Here is a 23,685-nt window from a genome sequence, read left to right on the forward strand (position 1 = left end):
TGAGGCCATCCTGGTGGGGGATGGAGGTGTAGAGTGACCGGACATCCATGGTGAAGATGAGGGGGTGAGGGCCCAGAGAGTGGAATGCGTGGAGGCGGCGGAGAGTGTCTGAGGTGTCTAGAACATAGGTGGGGAGGGATTTGACCAAGGGGGATAGGATGGAGTCAAGGTATGTGGAGATGAGTTCGGTGGGGCACGAACACGCAGAGACAATGGGTCTGCCGGGAGAGCCGGGTTTGTGGATTTTGGGGAGAAGGTAAAAACGGGCCGTGCGGGGCTGGGGAACGATGAGTTTGGAGGCTTGGTCAGGTAGGGCGTGGGAATTGATGAAGTCGGTGATGGTGCTAGAAATGGTGGCCTGGTGCTCGTCAGTGGGGTCATGGTCCAAGGGTAAGTAGGAGGAGGTGTCCGAGAGTTGGCGCGTGGCCTCAGCTTTGTAGAGATCGGCGCGCCAGACTACCACGGCACCTCCCTTGTCGCCACAATGGATGATGACTTTACTCTGCACACTGCCAGGGGGCATTCTGGTGAGGTGAATTCCTGACTTCAGTCACTCCTACGTGGGTCTCTTAATATCAGTCGCTTGTTCGTAATTTAAAGTAGCTCCCATGTTGAAATTATTTGATAAGCGAATCGGTCAGATGAATGATCCTGACCTGAAACATCATCTGTCCATTCTCCTCCACAGATGCAGCCTGATCCGCTGAGTTCCTCCAGCACTTTGGGGTTTTTTTGTTACTCCTGCTATTCTGAAACGCCGCTTCAAACAGTCGAACAGCCAGTCATTGGGATACAAACCGTACTCTCCTTCAGGTTTAGCACTGCACTGTTGCAGCATCCAAGCTACTTGTACTGTACCTCAAGGTATGTTTAAAATGCTTCATAGAGTCATAGAGTAATACAGCGTGGAAACAGGCCCTTTGGCCCAACTTGCCCACAGCGGCCAACATGTCCCAGCTACACTAGTCCCGCCTGCCAGCATTTGTTCCATATCCCTCCAAACCTGTCCTATCTATGTATCTTCAGTTTAAATAACTAAATTAAGACAACGTGAGGCAGGTTACTTACGCGGGAAACTGCATTTACGCAGCCTCCCAAACAATACTAAAACCTCTCAAGCCTTGAAATGTACCAAGGAAGAAGAAGGAGCGTTTTTTATTGATGTAGTACCTGGTGTCCTTTTAGAGTTAACCCAGATTTAGAAAATCAAAAGACTACAGATGCTGGAAATTAAAAATAAAACACAACATAGTGGAAATGCTCAGCGGGTCAGGCAGTGGAAAGTGAAACACAAATAATGTTTCAGGTCAAAGTCTTCGACCTAAATCTTTGACTGTTTCTTTCCCCATAGATGCTGCCGGACCTGCTGAGTATTTCTCGCATTGGCGGTTTTTATTAAGCTACATTTAGGCCCATGGCAGGTTGTCCAGATGGTTCCACAAACCTTTGCACATCCAGAACCGAACAGGGAAATATGATAATTGGGACAATCTTTCCACCTTTTCCCCAGAAATGTAAAGTACATTTAGTACAGGTCCACCACAGATTTTCCAGTACCTTTGCTTCTAGAGCCTTTCTGAATTATCCATTTTGTTAGACCAACAGAGGTCACAACCTCTGATAGGAGTCAAACGGTACCTGCCCTGGACGCCGAGTTATCGTCATGCAAAGTCGGCCTCAGAAGTCGTCTATGCAAATGCAGCTGCCGGCTCTGGCAGATCCAGACCCCCAACTACAGGGGGCAAATTTCACCCACCGATCGGCCACGGAAGTCCCGATGAGGTAGAGATCAGCTGCCTCACCCGGCCTCGGTGGCACATTTTCAGTGGGACTTCCAGGGGGGATTTCACGTCTCATAATTTTATCCGGGTTAAAAGGAGGTGCCGCAAAATCAGTGGTGGACCTGTATACTATTTGAATTGAACTGAAGAACAGAGACGAGAAAAAAAAATTTCCATTCAAAGGAGAAATATAACACATAATCATTATTGAAATGTTTCTTTCCGATGCTCTAATGTATTGAGCTTTGCTTTAAACTTGACTATGGGGGATTGCAAGTGCAGGCCTGCCCCAACTTGCCAATATACTTTGGCCACTTTATTTCCTAGGCCCCAAGAGGTTGAGCCAGATCTCGGCCGAATCCATCAGGAATAATGCAGAGAAAATGTGTAGGAAGGAGTTGCAGATGTTGGTTTACACCAAAGATGGACACAAAATGCTGGAGTAACTCAGCGGGACAGGCAGCATCTCTGGTGTGAAGGAATGGGTGACGTTTCAGGTCGAGGCCTTTCTTCAGAGACAGGCAAGCCTGGAAGCCATTGGAAGTCTGGTGGAGTCAGGTCCAGGCAGTGAATGGACAATTATGCTTCCCCTGACCACAAAGAAACCTTTCTGAACAAAAAACAAATTTCTTTAGTTTACTGTTGTTCCTTGGCACTGACTGATCTTGGCTAGTCTGACATTAAACAAAGATGCAAAGTTAAAATAGAAGCTGGTTTGAATGATATCATTAGACTGGTGATTTAAGCATCTAAATGGGGCTCTTAGTTGCTCAGGGGTAACCAACTCAAATACCTTCTACCTAGCAAGTAGAATGTTACTGTCATTTTAACAGACAACACCACTGCCACGGCTCCATCTAGATTGATAAAATCAGATTTTATATATTTTGATATGAGGATTATATCAGAGAATGATTCTGGGCAGGTCACCTGTTTCTCCTTAGGTCAAACTAATGTTATCAATGATTTGAGAAAATGACAGCAAGAAATGATTATAATTTCCCATGGTTGGAAATGCTGGTTCCTAATTAGCTGAAGCACTGAACCTAAGCAAGCCTGAAAGCCACTGTCATTGTTACTGTAGTAACAACCTTGCACCTGTCGGTCAAATGTTCCGCCACAATCGATTGAAGGACATGAGGAGAGAAGGACAACTGAGCTTGCTCACTTACGGCATGTGTTAAGATGCGGCCTATGAAGCGTCTGGTTACCTGCCTAAATTTAGTTTTAGTTTTTTAGTTTTACAAATCCAGCGCGGAAACAGGCCTTTCGGCCCAAGGAGTCCGCACCGACCAGCGATCCCTGCACACTAGCACTATCCTACACACACACTAAGGACAATTTACACTTATGCCAAGCCAATTTATCTACAAACTTGTATGTCTTTGGAGTGTGGGAGGAAACCGAAGATCTCGGAGAAAACCCACGTGGTCACGGGGTGAAGGCACAAACTTTGTATTCTTAACAATGCAAATATGTTTGATTTCCACACTGCATATCATGGGTTTATGACGTGACCAGAGCCCACAAACTTAGTTGAGGATTTATGTTGTTGTTTACAAGATCTTGCACTTCAAAATAAACCAGTGAAAATAACTGTGAAGCAGCCTGGATGTCCTCAGGACTGTCACATTTTCAAGTAAGTGTAAACTAGCTTGTTTTTCTCAACTACAGATGCTGGAAAAATCAAATGTAGATAAAAATGCTGGAGAAACTCAGCGGGTGAGGCAGCATCCATGGAGCGAAGGAATAGGTAACGATTCAGGTCGAGACTCTTCTTCAGACTGATGTGGGAGTGGGGGGGGGGGGGGGGGGGGGCGGGAAGAAGAAAGGAAGAGGCGGAGGCAGTGGGAGAGCTGGGAAGGGGAGGGGAAAGACGGAGAAAGCAAGGACTACCTGAAATTGGAGAAGTCCATTTTCATACCACTGGGGTGTAGACTGCTCAAGTGAAATATGAGGTGCTGCTCCTCCAATTTACGGTGGGACTCACTCTGGCCATGGTGGAGGCCCAGGTCAGATAGGTCGGATTCGGAATGGGAAGGGGAGTTGAAGTGCTGAGCCACCGGGAGATCAGGTTGGTTATTGCGAACTGAGCGGAGGTGTTGGGCGAAGCGATCGCCAAGCCTGGAGCAAATCACTGATGTAGAGCAGCTGACACCTAGAGCAGCGAATGCAATAGATTAGGTTGGAGGAGGCGCAGGTGAACCTCTGTCGCACCTGGAAAGACTGTTTAGGATGGAGTCAAGGGGGGAGGTAATGCGACAAGTGTAGCATTTGATGTGGTTGCAAGGGAAAGTACTAGGGGAGGGGTGGTTTGGGTGGGAAGGGGCGCATTGATCAGGGAGTTACGGAGGGAGCGGTCTCTGCGGAAAGCCGAAAGGGGAGGAGATGGGAAGATGTGGCCAGTGGTGGGGATCCCGTTGGAGGTGGTGAAAATGTCGGAGGATTATGTGTTGTATGCGATGGCTGGTAGGGCGGAAGGTGAGGACAGGCGGGACTCTGCCCTTGTTATGAGTGGGGGGATGGGGAGTGAGAGCGGAGCTGCGGGATATAGAAGAGACCCTGGTGAGAGCCTCATCTATAGTCAAAGAGGGGAACCCCCATTCCCTAAAGAATGAGGACATCTCCAATGCCCTGGTTTGGAACACCTCATCCTGGGTGCAGATGCGGCGTAGACGGTGGAATTGGGAGTAGGGGGATAGAGTCCTTACAGGAAGCAGGGTGGTAAGAAGTGTAGTCTAGATAGCCATGGGAGTCAGTGGGTTTGTAGTAGATGTCGGTCAGTAGTCTGTTACCTGCGATGGAGATAGTGAGGTCTAGAAACGGTAGGGAGATGTCGGAAATTATCCAGATGAATTTGAGTACCGGATGGAAGTTAGTGGTGAACTGGATGAAGTGAGTGAGTTCTGCATGGGTGCAGGAGGTAGCACCAATGCAGTCGTCGATGTAGCGGAGGTTGTGTTCGGGGATAGGGCCACGGTACGCCTCGAACATGGATTGTTCGACGTACCCTACAAAGAGGCAGGCATAGCTGGGGCCCATGCGCGTGCCCATAGCTACGCCTTGGATTTGGAGGAAATGGGAGGAGTCAAACGAAAGGTTATTGAGGGGAAGGACCAGCTCCGCTAGGCCGAGGATAGTATCGGTAGAGGGGGATTGGTTAGTTCTGCGGTCGAGGAAGAAACGGAAGGATTTAAGACCCTCCTGGTGGGGGATGGAAGTGTCGAGTGACTGGACATCCATGGTGAAGATGAGGGAATGGGGGCCTGGAAAATGGAAGTTATGGAGGAGACGAAGAGCGTGTGAGGTGTCTTGGACATAGGTAGGGAGGGATTTAACCAGGGGGGGATAGGATAGAGTCGAGGCATGTGGAAACAAGTTCGGTAGGACACGAACAAGCAGAAACAATGGGTCTGCCAGGACAGTCAGGTTTGCGGATTTTGGTCTCTGTTGGCCAAGCTTGGAGTTCATTACTGCTGGTGTAGGAGTCAAGTTGTTGCTCCACCTCTGATAGCCTACCTTTTGTTGTCCACATACTCGTTTTGTCATTTCCTCCTTAAATCTTTCTTCTTCCCTCTACAGAGCTGCCTATTATAATATTTTATGACATTTGATTGATCACATGCAACTTTGGATAATGCAAGAAACCCTTAACCCAAAATGGCTGGCCCTCAATTAGATGTTTAAATCATTTTCTGATGGCACCTTAGGCTCTCTCTTCAATTGCCTGTTCTAATATTAACCTCTTCGATTGGTGTCAACCTCTGTTTAAAAAAGCCCTGATGTGTAGAGTCATGGAAAGTTTGATGACATTAAACACCACTAAGAAGGTGTTCTTCTTCACTGCTGACTAATTTTCACCAATGCCTGGTCACTGATCTGTGGTCTCTGAGTAGCTGATGGAGCAGCAAGGGAATGGAAAGTTTTCACTCAAGGTGATTTTGTGGTCCCATCCCCTGGGTATGTCGTCACCAGTGACAGGAAGTTGCAGAGTAGGTTTGAAGGCTGCCGGAGGATGGGGGCTTTCATCCTCTCCTCTAGGCTGCTTTAAACCCAAGCAGTGTTAATGTAGCATTGTAGACGTCCCTTTCCATTAAATTAAATCTGCTATATGCATTTATCAATCCAAAACTAAGATGGACACAAAATACTGGAGCAAATCAGCTGGACAGGCAGCATCTCAGGAGAGAAGGAATGGGCGACGTTTCGGGTCGAGACTCTTTTTCGGGTCTGAAGTAGGGTCTCGACCCAAAACGTCACCCATTCCTTTTCTGAGTTACTCCAGCATTCTGTGTCTATCTTCGGAGTAAACCAGCATCTGCAGTTCCTTCGTACACAATCCAAAACTAAATTGGGACAAGAGGTAACTGCAAATAATTTCATTTTTGATCTCTTTCCATGCTGGGGAAGGTGGTGGTGTGGAATGGATTCATCAGCCATGGGTCCTGCCTGGGTCACTATCCAGTAAGTGCATGCCCTTGGTGGATGAAATTCCTTATGAATGCCTCTTTACAAAATTCACCATCTTGCTGAATTTATAATAGAGAGAACCCTAGGTAACAATGGACTTTGGTCAGTGCTATAACATATGCTCATGCACAAGTCGATTCTACTCAGCGAGCTCCCACAAAGGGCAAATGACAATCAGATATCTGCCCTTTGATTTTGAAAGTGGTTTTGCCACAGAGATATCACACCAGGGGTAATGCATCAACTCTTCCTCAAATTATTGCCTAGAAGATAAGTTATTTACATTTCAAAATAGACTTTATTCAATTAATAAATATATACAATACAGGAACCGTGCAAAAAAATGTGTCCAACACACACTGTTTAGCTAAATCACAATTTTACCCAACACCCTTGCCACTCATGTGGCCCACTGGCGTGAAATGCCTTCCCTTATTTTGAGTACTGTCTCCACCACATCCTGCCCCCCATATCCAGCAACGGAAGGACCCTAGACTGTCACCCTCCCCCATAGAGTCTTGGTGTAGAAGATAAGTTATGTCCATCTGAGAACACCTTGGTTTAACACCTGAAGTAAAAATTTCCTCAGTAATGCACTACGTCATCCTTCCAACAAGCTTCTGACTAGGGTGAGAGTGCAAGCACTGAGCCATAGCTGATGTCCACCATGCACAACCCATAGTCTAAAGGAGAAGGGCTCGATTTGCCTGCTGTTCCTTCTCTTCCTAAGATATTAAAATCTTGCCTCCCCTGCCCTTTTGAATTCAGAAGATAAGGTACTCATTATTTGCTAATCACAGTTTGGCAGATTGAGATGTGGCTTAATGCTGTTAGTGCTGTAAGCAAGCTTTCACAGGTAGATGGCATCCAACACCAAGAGCCACAGTCTCAGGCCAGGGGTGGGGAACCTTTACATTGTGGAAGGCCACATTAAGTTCGCTGTAATCTAATAAGGCCGCATCCAAGAAACTTCAATTAGATATGCTTCAAAATGTACATTATTTTGTTAAAATACCCCTCATGACTTACTAATGTTTTAATTGTGGCCGTCAGTCGGGGAGGATTATTTAGTTGAATCTTCTTTTACTCTTTGGTATTTTAAATACGTTCATTTTAAGATTAAAATAAAAATAATAAAATGAACAAAAACACATTAATAATAATAAAAAGATTTATTCGACAAAATTTGGATTCATTCAAAAGGCCGCACTTAATGGCTTAGAAGGCCGCATACAGCCTTAAGGCCGCAGTTTCCCCACCCCTGGGCCAGGCATTTAATTCGGAAATGATGAGAGAATTATTCTCTTGGAGAAGATTGTGAACGTTTGGAATTCTCTAGCCTACAGTAAATTGGATACTGACTCAATTATATTTTATGTCACATTGTACCTTGGTGCAGTGAAATATAACTCAGTCAGTACATTCAGGGTTGTGGTAGATCTTTGAGTTATGAGGGACATCAAGGGGCATGGGGATCTGGCAGGAAAATTGAGGCCAAAGATCAGCCATGATCCCATTGAATAGCTACAGGAAATATGGAAACAGGCCCTTCAGCCCACCAATCTGTACCGATCATCAAGCAGCACCCATCTTCACTAAACCCACTTTACTCTGCCTACTTTCCCCTCTGCTTCGGACCTCCTGATTGTTCACTCACCTCCACACAGTGGGCAATTCACAGTGGAAGTGATGTTTATAGTACTGAACACTGTGGAATAATGTAGCTTGGGCTTGCCTTGGATCAGTGAAAGTGTGACATAACAAAGTCAGAAAGTATTCACATTCATTAACAGCACGCAGTATATTTCTGTGAAGGCCACTTTTGAAAGAAATTCTCAACAAGAACTTGCATTTATATGATGCAGTGTAAACAACTCACGGTGTTTCAAGGATTGTACATAAAGTCTGAAGAAGGGTCTCGACCCGAAACATCACCTATTCCTTCGCTCCATAGATGCTGCCTCACCCGCTGAGTTTCTCCAGCATTTTTGTCTATCTAAACAAAAACCAAGGAGATTCGGAGGGGTGCGAATAGACAGGAATGCATGCAACATTGAAAGATGTAGCCAGAAGGTTAGCCGAAGAAGAAATCTATTTTAAGCACGTAAATTGCCTCAAAATTCGAGTGCATACACAATGGTGCGTAGTATTGGTGACGAATGCTAATGATGATCTTGTTGGAGGGACCTCCATTGCTAATTCTGGGGGAGCCGAATGGCTGTTACAAATTAGTTTACTTCAGTTTAGAGACACACCGTGGAAACAGGCCCTTCGGCCTACCAAGTTTGCACCGACTAGCAATCCCCACCCACTACACTATTTTCCACACGTTGGGGACAATTTTACTGAAGCCAATTAACCTACAAACCTGCACGTACCAGAGATCTCAGAGAAAACCCATGCAGGACATGGGGAGGACGTACTAACTCCATATAGACAGCACCCTTAGTCAGGATCGAACTGGGGTCTATGGTGCTGTAAGGCAGCAACTCACCCGCGACACCCAAATTGTTGTGTATGAGAATGATCCAACCGAGACAGAGGGCAGATTCAGGGAGGGAGGGGGTGGGTGGGGGTTTTGTTGAGGATGGGGATCCATAGGCATGCTTGCCAGTTGGGTTAGGAGTCAGCGGGTGAGGAATGGAAGCCATATTGGAGAGGGGAAATTGGGAGGTGACTTGTTTAGAGGACAAGCTAGCAGAATCGGAGAGGCAGCAGCAACATTGTGAAAATGAGACGAACAATTGGTGCAGAGGTGGGGGGGTGTCAGTCGAAAGGTGAAAGGTAAATTAAGGGACTCATTAGTACTAATCCAGTACCATGGCACAATAATTTAGTGGTAATAGAATCAATCAGCATGGAAACAGGCCTTTCAGTCCACCGAGTCCATCCTAACCATCAACAGAAATGTTATACTAATCTTACGGTAATCCCTTTTTTTTTTAACGTTGCACGACATGTTCCAGAAATGGTGGTTATTGCTTTCACCCTGACAATAAAAAAAGTCAATTTTTAATCCCATAATGCTGAAAAATACAGTGACATGAAATTTAATTTCAAGGCAATTATGTATGCATGCCTGCTGCAAAATATCAGCAGCAACTGCTCAGCAAGTGGACTGTTTTTTAAATCCAATCAACTCTCGCTAACATTTGTGTAGGAAGGAAGTGCAGCTGCTGGTTTAAACCGAAGATAGAATCAAAAACCTGGAGTAACTCAGCGGGTCAGACAGCATCTCTGGAGAAAAGGAATACGTGACGTTTCAGGTCGAGACCCTTCTGAAGGGTTCTTTTTCTCCAGATATGCTGTCTGTTTTGTGTCTCGCTAACACATTTCTCACTTCTGCAGGTGGATTTCAATTACAGGCGACCTTCCTTTCATCCGGTGGACAAAAAATGGGTTGAAAGGATTTCTCTCTGTGTTGTAAATTTTCTATGATTCTAAAAAAAAAATCTAAAGCCATCATTTCTTTTACTGGCGTATACAGGCCAGACTGTTATAATCTTATATAACCAAATTTAAAAACATTTCTATACTATGGTTTCCTATATCTCAGTAAAGTCCTGAATACCTTCAGAACTGAATTACTTTGACCCAATTACTTAAGTGGAAGTAAACAACACAGCTATTTTTTTTCTCCACACAACAGCATCCCACAAGTATGACAAACACTATGACAAATGATTAATCTCTTGCTTGGTCAAGCCAGGAAAAAGACCGTCTGATCATCTTGCTAAGGTCTGTGTAAATCATCATGACCCCACATGTCACATCTGAAGAAAAGAGAAATCCTCAGTGCATTGAAAATCTGCAGCTTGAAGATGGAACTTGAGTCATTTCTACTTCTCCTGCTCACAAGTGCCAAGATGGGTGGAGATGGTTCTGAGATTACTGGTTTAGGTTTATTATCGTCACATGTATCGAGGTACAGTGAAAAGCTTTGATTTGCATGCAGTTCAAACAGATCAGATATGCCATACATAAATACAAACAGTTCAAATTCCAATACAATAGAGCGAAGGGGAAGACACAGAGTGCAGAATATATTTCTCAGCAGTGTAGCACATTGTAGCGCATTCATTTCCTCAGACCAATGTCCTTAATGGGATAGAGGTGAATTGGACAGAGCCTTAGCTTGTGGAAGGACTGTTCGGAGGCTTGGTAATGGAGGGGAAGAAACTGAACAGGGGCATAAAATATGGTTCAAAATAAGACATCTTTAGAGGCCTTTTGCCCCAGTGATTTAACTCAGGAAATCTCCGCTAATACTGTTCATGCTTTAAGATCGCAAGTTGCAAATCACAACTGCTGCAAAAAATATTCTGATGATTTACTCCGAGATTGTCGTTGGCAGTTTTTCCACATTGTTAGGAATGCCAAGATGTAAAATATTTAAGAATGCAACCCATTAACGTGTCAACTACACTGTTAATCTTTGCAATAAAGCGAGCAATGTAACATGAGCTGAGGGAATGGCATTACAAAATTAAGTGTAATATAAACAAGAGAGGGACAGGTTCTGTACTGCGTCGAGCCTGCCCTTGTCAGGAGATCGAACCCACACAGGTTTGGGTATGTGGATGAGGGGCGAGGTAACAGCTCAACGTCCCTGCTCGATTGGCAGCGACACTTAACCTTGTTATACATCACTTTAATAGACGGATTAAATTGCAGGGTGAAGTTGAGAGAAATGTTGGATTTTTTTTTTGTCTCTTCCCATAAGTTTCAGGAAAATATTTGCCTGCAGTGTCAGAGATTAAGGCTGAGCCTGGCCACATTCTCCTCCCAATGAAAAAATATGCATTCATTGCTCCCAGTCATAGTCATAGAATAATACAGTGTGGAACCAGGCCCTTCGGCCCAACTCGCCTACACCGGCCAACAATGTCCCAGCTACCCTAGTCCCACTTGCCTGTGCTTGTCCATAACCCTCCAAACCTGTCCTACCCATGTACCTGTCCACCTGTTTCTTAAACGATGGGATAGTCCCAGCCTCAACTACCTCCTCTGGCAGCTTGTTCCATACACCCACCACCCTTTGTATGAAAAAGTTACCCCTCTGATTCCTATTAAATCTTTTCCCCTTCACCTTGAACCTATGTCTTCTGGACCTCGATTCCCCTACTCTGGGCAAAAGACTCTGGGCATCTACCCGATATATTCCTCTCATGATTTTGTATACTTCTATAAGATCTCCCCTCATCCTCCCACGCTCCATGGAATAGAGACACAGCCTACTCAACCTCTCCCCATAGCTCACACCCTTCAGTCCTGGCAACATCCTCGTAAATCTTTTCAATATCTTTCCTATAACATGGTGCCCAGAACTGAACACAATATTCTAAATGCGGTCTCACCAATGTATGGACATTATGGACTGTCATTACAGACTCCCCAAAAATACACAGGACACCAATGTGATTTGATTAATCAATTAGCAAATACTAATCACAGCAGATTTGTAAAATGTAATTGTTAATGTTTTGGCTGTACGTCAAAATTCTGCCAGAGTCCAAACTACCAAAATACCAGTCTTACCTTTCACTTTCCAGACATTATTCCTCATTCCTATTATTGTCTCATTCCTACATTATATTTCAGATTTCCAGCATCTAAAAGTTTGTTTATCATTTCTAGTTGTTCCAATTAATTTTTGTCCTTGTGGGAAAATGTATGTTTGCACTGGATGGCAGTGTGCACCATCTACAACATTCACTGCCTACCTGCCTAGATTACTCTGAGAGCACTTCTCAATCTTGGGTGTCCAGCACCATGGGGAACAAAGCCTTCAGATGCTAAGGAACTCACCATCTGCAGGTTTCCCTCCATGTCATGGACAATCCTGACCTGGAAATGTATAGGAAGGAACAACTGCAGATGCTGGTTTAAACCAAAGATAGACACAAAATGTTGGAGTAACTCAGCAGGACAGGCAACATCTCTGGAGAGAAGGACTGGGTGACGTTTCGTGGAGAAGGGTCTCGACCCGAAACGTCACCCATTCCTTCTTTCCAGAGATGCTGCCTATCCTGCTGCGTTTCTCCTGGAAATATATTGTCAGGCTTTCATTGTCACTACCTGTCATTCCTGGAACTCCCAACCCTGCACCATGGTGAACTACATTCACCATAAGAATGACAATAAAACCTGGTGTTACCAGCAACACCCACAGTTTAAAAAAAAAAGGATATACCGGTACTTTTAAAATATCTAAATACCTAATGGCTGCAGAGGTAAAATGTATTATTTTGTGCAATGTTGCATGATGTAATAAAAAGTACTTTCAGCAGAATGAGAAATGGGGAACAAGATTTTAATAATTGACTAATACTTTTTACTGAAGTTATTTGGTGAGTTTAGTGGCTTTTTCTGAGTGGAAGATAATGGACAGATTTTGTAAAACTCCTGAGCTTTTAATAACCAACATGCTCTCATATTATCTATTTCTCTCACATTTTCCTGTGACATAGGAGGCTATTAAGTCCATTGTGCTGGATCCCAAAGCAATCCATCAACCACCGTCCCTCATTTATTTGCCTGCAATCCATTCTCTTTCAAACACTCATCACCCCACCTTAAATCTCCTACCACTTAGAGGACAGGTACTTAACCCTAACGCCCAGTACATCTTAGGAAAGAGGAAGGAAACTGGTGCTTCTGGGGGGAAACTATGTGGTTCGGGAGAGCATGCAAATGGTAGTACGTGCTGAGGGACGCACTGAAGCTCGGTGCAGCCAACGCCAAGGCTCGGTGGGGGAGGGCCACAGTCTAGGGTCCTTCCGCTGCTGGACATGGGAGGCACGGTATGGTGGAGACGCCCCTCAAAATAAGGGAAGGTATCCCATGCCAGGGGGCCACATGAGTGGCACGGGTGGGGGACAGATTTGTGAAATTTGAAAAATGTATAGACTGTATTGAACAATTTGTATAGCCTCCGAAAATGTTGGATTAATTTTTCGCACGGTTCACGTATTGTATATATTTATTACTTGAATAAAGTCTATTTTGAAATATTTAAAATTTTTTTTTTAAATGCAGACTGCCCAGAAACACTGAAGGGGGCAGGGTCGAACCCTGATCACCAGAGCTACAAGACAGCGCCAATGTTTCTTTAACATGGCTAAATGTCCATTGGAAGTTTAACAAGCACAACCTGAAACCCAGCCAAGACTAGGAGAGCAAAGGCTTGGCAAAGATGTTCATTGTGTTCAATGATGCCCATCATTATATCACATTAAAAAGTGAAATGACAAAGGGAAAGGTGGTGAGGTTTGGAGAACAATTTCCACAGATGCAGACACAGCCTCCCAGGCTGACTGATTAAATTCAAGGACTGGAGGAATGCAGGCATTTAGTGGTAGTTACAGGGATGGAGATAATTACAAAAGGTACAAGTGATACTTTCCAAAACTTGGGGGGGGGGGGGGGGAAATAAAATGAGAATGTTAAATTTGAAGGTGAACATATAAATGGATTAGAGTGAATTGGGACGCAAGTACTGGTGTTTTGGATAGCCTCGAGTCTGCTGAGAGTAGAATGAGGATGGAGTCAAATGAGGAGGTAGAATGAGGAGGTCGGCCTGCCAAGAAGGTAACCTGTTTCCAAAGCACTAGATCAGGAAGACTGGAGGATCATTCCAAAGCCATGCTTCTCCATGGAAGGTTTTACTGCAATATCTTCTAAAGTTATTTACAACTGTGCTAATCAGGGTCCACTGGCGCCCTGGTTATTTTCTCTTCTCCCGCTCAATATATGGCAGAAAAAAATAAAACTTGAAATCAAGTATCACCATATTCACCACCAGTTTCTGTCCCCGCCATTATCAGACACTTGTACGGACCTTTCATATACTAAAGATGAATTCCTGATCTCTCAGTCTACTTTATTGTGGCTCTTACATTGCTTTTATCTACACTTTCTCTGTAGCTGTAACACTATATTCTGCACTCTGCTTATTTTGCTCTCTTGCATGACCTTTGCTGTGTGGTATAACTTGCCTGGAAAGCACACAAACAAAGTTTTCACTGTATCTCAGGAAACGTGACAATAATAAATCAGTAAAAGGATATAGTTACTTATTACCCTGGTACAGATTCCTTTTTGTCATACTTTGCTACCTTATTTCTCCAATATAGTGTTGCAGTTGTTGATCTTTGCCCGGCATCACCTTGGTAACCAGAGTGCGAAATTTGGGGCGGAGGTCTTGGCAACAAAAACTAGTCTTCATTTATTACAACCCAAAGTACTTCAGTTGGTTTTACTATTGCGTGCATTTGATTAGACAGGTTTGAGTGATTCTCGTAGTGATTGGGAAATTATGTGCGGGAAATCATAGATGACTCTCACTGTGGTCCAGTGGTATTCAACACGTTGCAAATAAATTAGCTGGCTGTGGAGTTCAAATGAGCTGCAGTCACAATGTAGAAGTTAAAACAAAAAGCTGAGCAGTGCCACTTCTTTCTAATCAATGTCTAATGGTCGATCATCTAAACTTTGGTGGCCACTCTTCTTTCCTAATTTTAGGCATCCATTGTCAACAGCTAAAGGGCCTGTCCCACAAGCAGCGACTGCATGCGGCAAGCGCGACCAAACCGGAAGCGGGGGTCGCGCGGAGGTCGAGTGATCCCCGTACAGGGCCGCTCCCACCAGCATGCGACTGCATGTGGCGAGCGCGACCAAACCAGAAGCTGGGGCTGCGCGGAGGTCGAGTGAGTGATGTGAAGTTCGAGCGAAGTCCGTGGGAAGTTTGCGCATGACGTATGGCGTCAAGGCGCTGCGTACGGCGTCAAGACGCTGCGTATGCCCGTTGAAGCGGTGCATACGGCCTTAATGTGGCTGTGGGCCGGCAGGCCGTTGTCGAGCGGAATTTTTGAACACTGTCAGTTTTCCGGAGCCCCGCGCGATGTCGGGACCAGCTCCGCACAACTCCATACGGCTCCGGCGATCGAAATGAGACTGGCCCCGCGAGGCCGTACGGCTCAAAAGGCCACATTAGGTCGCGCTTGCCGCATGCAGTCGCATGCTCGTGGGACAGGCCCTTAACTCTCCAAAAATCATGCCTCAGTTCCAACCTTGGAAGGCATCCCCTATTTCCTCTGTGAAGGTTTTGTTATTGCTCATGCTTGCCATCCCGTGAAATATTGGTGATCTTTGGTACAAATGAACCTAGGTCCAAAGAGCTAGTATTTATTCCATCATCATGTTCATTGCAATACTTCCTTCTATAATAAGAAAATATAAGCACACGCACTCGCTCAGTGTTGAATCAAGCTGAAGTGCGACATTTTCCAATATATGGCCAAATATTATTACCCAGGTTCCAAACAAGGACAAGAAGGTAATAGAGGTTTGACAACTTCCCTGGAAACATGTCCGAGCAAGATGTAGATCTGCCTGGAACATAGAACAGCAACTGCGGATAACACTAACCTATAATAATAATAATAATAAATTTTATTTAATGGGCGCCTTTCAGACATCGCAAGGACACCTTACATAGTAATCAGAATAAAAACATATAATCGGAATAGAACAAGTAAAAAAGACATCACAGAGACACAAATTAAAAACAGAATTCAATCCAAAAACAGAAAATCAAAAACACAGTGTGAAGAGAGAGCAGCGGCAGCCAAAGCGCGCCAGCGTCCACTCCCTCTTCACGGCAGCCATCTTGGACACAGACCTACAGGACTACAATTATGGAATGCTTGGAACACCATTAAGTCAACAAGTATAGTATAAACGGCAATGTTATCAATTATCTAAAAAACATAGGAAATTAATCCAATACGCTGCCAGGGAGCTGTAGTCCAGGATATTACTGCTGGAGTTCATCTGGGCAGTGCCTGTGAATCATATAACAAGCAGTCTCAGGCAACAAGATCTTGTCAACACTTTCTCATGAGGCAATGAGTAACAAACAACTTCCAGCACATAAATTCCAGGCAATGAGCGTTTCCAAATCAAGGTCCAACTCTTCACCCAGATAATATTGCGCCTAATGGCCCTGTCCCACGTTACGAGTTCATTTCAAGAGCTCTCCTGAGTTTGCCCTGATTCGAACTCGGAGATTTACGGTAATGGTCACTCGTCGGTACTCGGGGCTCTCGTGGACATTTTTCAACATGTTGAAAAATCTTCACGTGTCTTCCCGAGCTTATCTGCCGTTAGCGAGTTTTCCTGAGTACCTGCCGTTAGCATTACGAGCCGCTAAGAGATGTCCCCAAGCTCCGAAGTACCCGCTACGTTCATTTTCCGTGCTTACCATGAGTTTGATTTTTTTTAAACTCGGGAGAGCTCTTGGAATGAACTCGTACCGTGGGACAGGGCCATAAAGCTCCCCAGGGGTTTGGCCCAATGTAGGGTTTGCTGATTCTGCTGCTTCAGAGCTTCATTTGATTTCACTCTCTGTCTGAAGACATGGCAGCAGCTCACACTCTGGTATTAGGCTAAAAAATCCACATTGCAAGTTTCCTCCCACATCGCAAGGATGTGCGGATTTGGTTGGTTAAATGACCACTGTAAATTGCTGCCCCTTGTCCAGTTGGCTGGTAGACTCTAGGGAGATTTGATGGGAACATGGGGAGAATAAGCATCGGATTGTTGTAAAAGGGTGCCATAGGCCTGTTTCTGTGATGCATGACTCTACAAGTTGCACTTCAGCTAACCCATCCCTGAGGGAAGCCAGGCCAGCATAAATTGTGCAGTGTACATTATTGCATTATATCATGGGATAGAAACATGTCTGGGCTAAATGGGTCTGAAGAAGGATCTTGACCCGAAACGCCACCTATTCCTACTCTCCAGATATGCTGCATGTCCTGCTGAGTTACTCGAGCATTTTATATCTCTCTTGGGCTAAATGCATGATGTGGTAACATGTGCAGAAGAACATCTTGTGCTATGCATACACTGATGGTGGAGGATGAATTTCCATTCACAGGAGGAGGCCATATTTTAGCCCATGATAATTATGTGATGTCCGGTTCATTGCCCACTGATGAAGTTCATTGTGCTGTATAGACACTGACATAAGCCACTCAAAGAATAGTGTGCGAATCTTCATTGGAATACTCTATACAACCTTTTATTGCTTGGAGAGCAGTTGCTCACTTGACACAATCTTTAATGAGCCTTAGAGCAACAGACCCTGTAGTTACTATACTATACTGCTTTTTTTACCAAACAAAAAAGGGGACATAAAACTGATTTAACATATGTCCAAATGTAGGTAATGATTTTATCTTGAACACTAGCTTGGATTACAAAGACAATCCCCTGTGGGTAGTTTGGTCATGCAGTGTTGACTTTCTTCGTCAACATTAAACTGGACATAGCTTAAGTGGACTTAATTGAATGAAAACCTTCACCCTTTCCAATTGAGTGTATAAATCGTAAATCAATTTAATTGGGGTTACTTTCAATCTCGAGCAAAAAAACAAACTGGTGGAAGAACTCAGGGGGGTCAGGCAGCATCTATGGAGGGAATGGACAGACAACGTTTCGGGTCGGGACTCTTCTTCAGATTTTATTATCTCCACAAAGATGGATAGTTTTATCACTCCTGGGTATCACCAGAATTCTATCGCCAATCACTCTGTGATTCTTTCTCCAGTACCTTGTCACCAGTTCTGCACTATTCTGTTACCTATACCTTCATTGCACAAGGTATAAATCTCAACTTATAATAGATTGGTTTGGCATCTAATTTTCTGCATGGGCTTTTTCATTTTTATCCCTGTGAATAAATCATTACGCAGCCAGACATTCCTCCAGTTAGCATGATGTATTCTTATTAAATATATTTTTCCAACACATTTTTAAACCCCTCCACCCATGTCTTCCCCATTAGAACCAGGTTGTTCACACAATCAAATATGCATGGGGCAAAGGACTTCTTCTATACCATATACCTCTAATCACCAAAAGTGGCAGCCTTGCCTTGTGACCCTAAGACCATAAACTCCAACAGAATTAATATTCCCAAGTCTTGCCAGAATATGTTCTCAACTTTAAGGTCTATATTATTAACAACTCTTTCCTAAACTTCTTATCATATGTGTCCTTCCCTTAATGGAGCAGCTTGTCTCATAATAGCATCTTGATTATTATATTTTATTTAACCTTGAAATCGTTGTTTAATTTAGTAGCATTTTTGATATTTAAAATGCACTCCTCAGATTGCTATGGGTTTTCCACTCTAATTGATTTTCTTCCTTAGGGAGGCAGCTTGACTAACATTACTTCAGCCATTATTCTGTCTTGCCCTGCGTATACTGGTTATGTGTCATTCTTTCTCCAGTTGCAACATCTTGTAAGCTGGTGTTGACTCTCATTACAATAGTAGCAGTGCTACTACCTGGCCTAGGTTTTTCTGAGATGAGTTGATTGTTAACCTATAGAAACCAGGGGGTCAGGAGGTGAATACAACCCTGTCCTCATCAACTGCGCTGCTGCTCAGATGGTTGACAACTTCAAGTTCCTTGGCATTCATATCCTCAGCAAATTTACTGGGTCCATGCAGTGGTGAAGAAAATGTATTCAGCGTATTTAGTTTCCTCGGCATCTGAGAAGATTCTCTCCAACTTCTACAGATATGCTACAGAAGGTATTCTAATGTGTGCATCTTAGCCTGGTATGGTATCTGCTCTGCTCTTGACCACCTAAAGAGAGTGCCTTCAGAGAGTGGTGAACACAGCCCAATCCATTAGGCTCATCACTTCCCTCCATGCAGTTTATCTTCATGTTGCATTGAATTAGGAAAGCTGGAAGTATCTTTGAGGATAACTGCCACCCTGGTCATTCCTTTTTCTCTTTTTTACCTTCTGGGAGAAAATCCAGAAGCTTGAAAGCCTGGACATCTAGACTTAAGAACCGGTTCTTCCCCATTGCTGTCAGACTCCCAAACTAATCACCTTTCACACTGTCTTCCCAGGGGTGCTGCCATGTACTTTACCTCATTTGGTTATTCCATTACAGTATTTTAGTATTCTTTTGCACAACTTGCACTACGATCTATGTATCATTCTGCTGCTTGAGCTCATTATCATATTTATCATTATTGTTCACATACTGCTTACTCTGTGAGCTTCATGCAAACAAGGAATGTCATTGCACCTTGGTGTACACGGCAATAAATCTAACCTACATGATCTGGTCTCGACATTGGAGTTCCTATCGTTGATCAGTATGCTGTGTTTGTCCTAATATTCTATGTTGATTAAAATGCCTCAGTAATTTGGGGCCATTTCCATTGTATGTCTGTTTATGTTGGAATGACCCTACTGAGAAACTTGAACTAAATATGTTCAGCTGGTAGACTACACACAATCTTATCTTACAGCGTGCCATTCAAGAATGTGCTGAAGTTGTCATGTTATTACAGATTTTTTTTTTAAATGACTATGTAATTATAAATTATCTCTTTTGATCTCAGAATATAGGTTTCAACTTATGACTTAATTTCCCATGGCAAGGTTTGAAATGGTTTTGTAGCTTGTCTATTACATTACTAAATGAGACATGACAAACTTACTTGCACTGTGGGACTAGTAATCTAGCCTTATTCATCAATGTACATACTCCAAGTATTCTTTTCACACACATACCTGTCACGATAACACTGTTTTGACAGGATATAACTATCTTATGGTAACTCAATATCTTTGTTCATTGTTGATTTTGATGTTTCCTCGAAGCCACTATAAAGGTTTTAACCTTTAATAAAGTCTGTTGCTCTATGTATTTACAAACTGACATACAGGAGACCCAAGAAACTCCAAAATGTTTGGTGTAGTTTATTCCAAGCATCGTTGTCCACTGCTTCTGGAATTTTCTATTTCCATATCGCAAATGAGAGGGCAGATGATAACAAACACAAACCTTAAAAGATGACGGCGTTAAAGCAACACGATTGGCTGAACCATACCACATTGTTTGATCTTTGAGGAACTTTCAATGAGTTCCGTTCTCCTTGTTCTTTTCCCATAGTCCTACAATACATTCCATAGTCCTAAAATACAATACATAGTCCTAAGACTCTAACCGATGTGCACGGGGGAAGCAGAGCATTATTCAGGAATGTAATGGTTTTATCTTGTAGTGGAATCTGGAGACATTTGAGCTACACTTTCTTGATACATTTTCAATGGCAAAGTTCTTTTGCTTTAAAGAGTCATCAAAAGATACTGCACGGAAATACTTTGATCCACGAAGCCTGCATCGACCATCTATTTGCATTAATCCCATTTTTATATTCTCCCCATAACTTCATCAACATCCCAGATTCTATCACCCAACAGCAGAACAGAGGCCAATTGAGTTTTGGGGGAACTCACACTGTTGTGGGGAGAACACACAAACTCTACAGACAACACCCAATGTCAGGATTAAATCTAGGTCGCTGGCACGGTGACTCTAACTAACTGCATCACTGTGCTGTGCCGCTCACACATTCTCTGGGGATTTATATATTGTACCCAAGCATTTGATAAATATTAAAAAAGATAACCTTGAAATTGCATCAGTGCCTGGGATATCCTCCAATAGTAAAATAATAGCAATATACTAAGAATATTTAGTTCACAAACATGATTTTTATATGTCTAGTGTAATTTGAGAGTGTTTCTTGCAGTAAAAATCTCATGTTCGTATCAATGTACTTTGTATATAATCATCAAGAATCATCTTGCTGCATCACCTGCCATGAGATGCTGCTACTGTTCAGATGAATCCTGGGGTGGGAGATTGCAACCTTCACGTGGTCTGCCCTGTTTCGACGAATGCAATCAACCTGGCGTGCACAATCAAGTAAGATCAAATAGAACAAGTTGTCCTACAACTTTAGGCTGTGCATGCCATACACAAGAAGAAGAAGATGAATCCTGAGCCTGCATCAAGACGACTCCCTAGACAATCGGCACTAGTCCCAGATGAAAATAGTTTTTTTTTTAAAATAAAATGCATTAAAAGTAAAATATCATGGACTTATTTAATAGTTGCAATGATCTCGTTCTTCTTTGTCCATAATTGATTTTCAAATCTTTTTTTCATTTCTGATAGTTTGCAACAGGTCAGTTTAATAATAATAATAATAATAATAATAAATACTTTATTGATCCCCTCAGGGAAATTCAGATGTCCAGAAGCTCCCAATCAACAAACCCACAGATTCAAAACGAACGCAGACAGAAAATACATAAAATACAATGTGGACACTACCTGAGAGCAATAAATACTTAAAAAGACCAATAATTAACAGTTAAAAATTAATAATTGCAAAATGCATCCCCCTACAGCCTAGCGGTCCGAATTATAAAATCTAATGGCTGCAGGGGTGAAGGATCTCCTGAACCGCTCCGTTCTACAGGGCAGGGAGAGGAGCCGGTTGTTGTTCCGAGTGCTCTTTTGACTCTCCAGAATGATATGGAGGGGATGCCCGGGGTTTTTCAGGATGACCTGCACCTTGTGCCTCATACGCCTCTCAAGCACCTCCATCCCAGAGTCTACTCTCCCCTCCAGCACTGAGCCAGCTCGATTAACCAGTTTGACCAGCTTCCTATTGTTTTTTGCACTAATGCTGTTGCCCCAGCAGACAACAGCGTAGAAAATAACGCTTGCAACCACTGTGTTGTAAAACATGTGCAGCATATCCTTACACACATTGAAGGATTTGAGCCTTCTGAGGAAAAAGAGTCTGCTCTGGCCTTTTTTGTAGAGGGAGTCAGAGTTGACAGACCAGTCCAGTTTGTTGTCAAGGTTTACCAAGGCCTCCATCTTCCTTGAGAAACCCCAGGCAATTAGACGCTGGGATTTCTCTTGTAAATGTCACCATTTAGTCTCCTGTTCCAAATCAAAAGGTATACACCAAAAATAAGCCCGTGTCACACATCAGAGGAGCCCGGAACTGCCCACCCTTTGATTTTGTGGTGCGTGGTATCATCCAATGCCCTCCAATGTACTAAAGCTTCCTGGCCATACGCTCCCACCTGCCGCCACACGCACCTGATGATGTGGTGCTTTAGGGACCAACTTGTTTTTGCACTGCTGGCAATTAAGAAATACAAACTCCTGTGCTTAAAAAACCACTGCAACGTTTCCTCGACACCTGGGAATGCTCATATTATGCATCAGGACACAGGCAGATTAAATGGCAGAAGCAGCTCACAGTGTATCCCCTTGCCTTCTCGAACAGTCAGTTTTCCTGTGGCTTTCTGACAGCCAGGCAGGTGGCTTCTAAACAGAGACACTGAGACCAATCCAGTGACAACTTCTTATTGGAAAAGCAAACAAGGATGTCAGTGCACAGACAGTGAGTGTCTCAGGTAGCTTATATAGTAGATCAGAACTCAGCTTTCCTAGATGTTCAGCTTATTAAAGTTGTATCATAAATAAATATAATACAGTAGCCGACAACATAAACCATTAAAAAAAAAGATATTCATTTTCCGCAATGTGGCTACAGATTATTTTCCCCATAGGCTTCAAATGGGAATAAATATACGAGGTGTGGAATTTTCAGTGATTATACTCATCACCTCACTACAATACAAGTTTAGGCCTGTAATAGAGAAATGGGTTTCATTCTAAAGTTAATCTTTAACAGTCGAACCTTCTCAGCTACCCTAGGATCATAGACCCTCAGGGAGCTTCATTTTAACAGTCAATAACCATCCAGAGTGGAAACAGGCCTTTCGGCCCTCCTAGTCTGTACCAAACAGCAATCACCCAGACACTAGTTCTGTCCAATACACTAGGGATAATTTACAGAAGTCAATTAAAAACCTGCATATCTTTGGAATGTGGGAGGAAACCAGAGAACCTGGAGAAAACCCACACGGTCGTAGGGAGAATGTACAAACTCTGTACAGACAGCACCCGTAGTCAGGATCGAACTCGGGTCTCTTGCACGGTAAGGCAGCAACTCTACCGCTACGCCACTGTGCTGCCCCTATACCTTGCCAGAGTCTGGGCAAGAGAAACTTTGGATGGAAACCAGACCATCAACAAATCAGAAACCTAATTTTTTAGCCAGGTACTTATTCTACTTAACTCTGGAAACTCTCCTGGTGAAGCCTGTCAAAAATTGTCCATTTCTTGAAGGCTAATGGGTGCATTCCATGATGGGAGTGAGTCCACTGATCTTTGATTTGGTGGTACAATGGTGAAGCTAGTAGAGCTAGTGCCTCACAGCATCAGACAGCCTCATCCAAAAGACATGCAGGTGACTGGGTTATTTGGCTTTGGTTATTCGCACTCAGCAACCCAGTGCACACAACTGGAAACAAAACGCGGGTTCAATCTATTAAATGTTACACCGTTTAAGCTCAGTCACAGAAGGAGATTGACAGGTGGACAGAAGGACACACAAACATATATGTATATAAATATAAATATATATATATATGTGTATGTGTGTGTGTGTGTGTGTATAGAT

At 43.5% G+C, this 23,685-nt stretch overlaps 1 protein-coding gene and 1 long non-coding RNA gene across 3 annotated transcripts in view; one reads left to right on the forward strand and one right to left on the reverse strand.

Moving 5' to 3' along the window:
• The window catches only part of zbtb7a (zinc finger and BTB domain containing 7A), a 148,136-nt gene that overhangs the window by 29,096 nt on the left and 95,355 nt on the right, over positions 1-23,685 (reverse strand). The window lies entirely within an intron of this gene.
• On the forward strand, positions 1,776-7,144 carry LOC116989370. The gene is made up of 3 exons (XR_004416229.1): positions 1,776-1,811; positions 2,346-2,348; positions 7,132-7,144. It is a non-coding gene; the product is annotated as an uncharacterized LOC116989370 (long non-coding RNA).

This window comes from Amblyraja radiata, chromosome 29 (assembly GCF_010909765.2).
Source record: "Amblyraja radiata isolate CabotCenter1 chromosome 29, sAmbRad1.1.pri, whole genome shotgun sequence".
NCBI lineage: Eukaryota > Metazoa > Chordata > Chondrichthyes > Rajiformes > Rajidae > Amblyraja > Amblyraja radiata.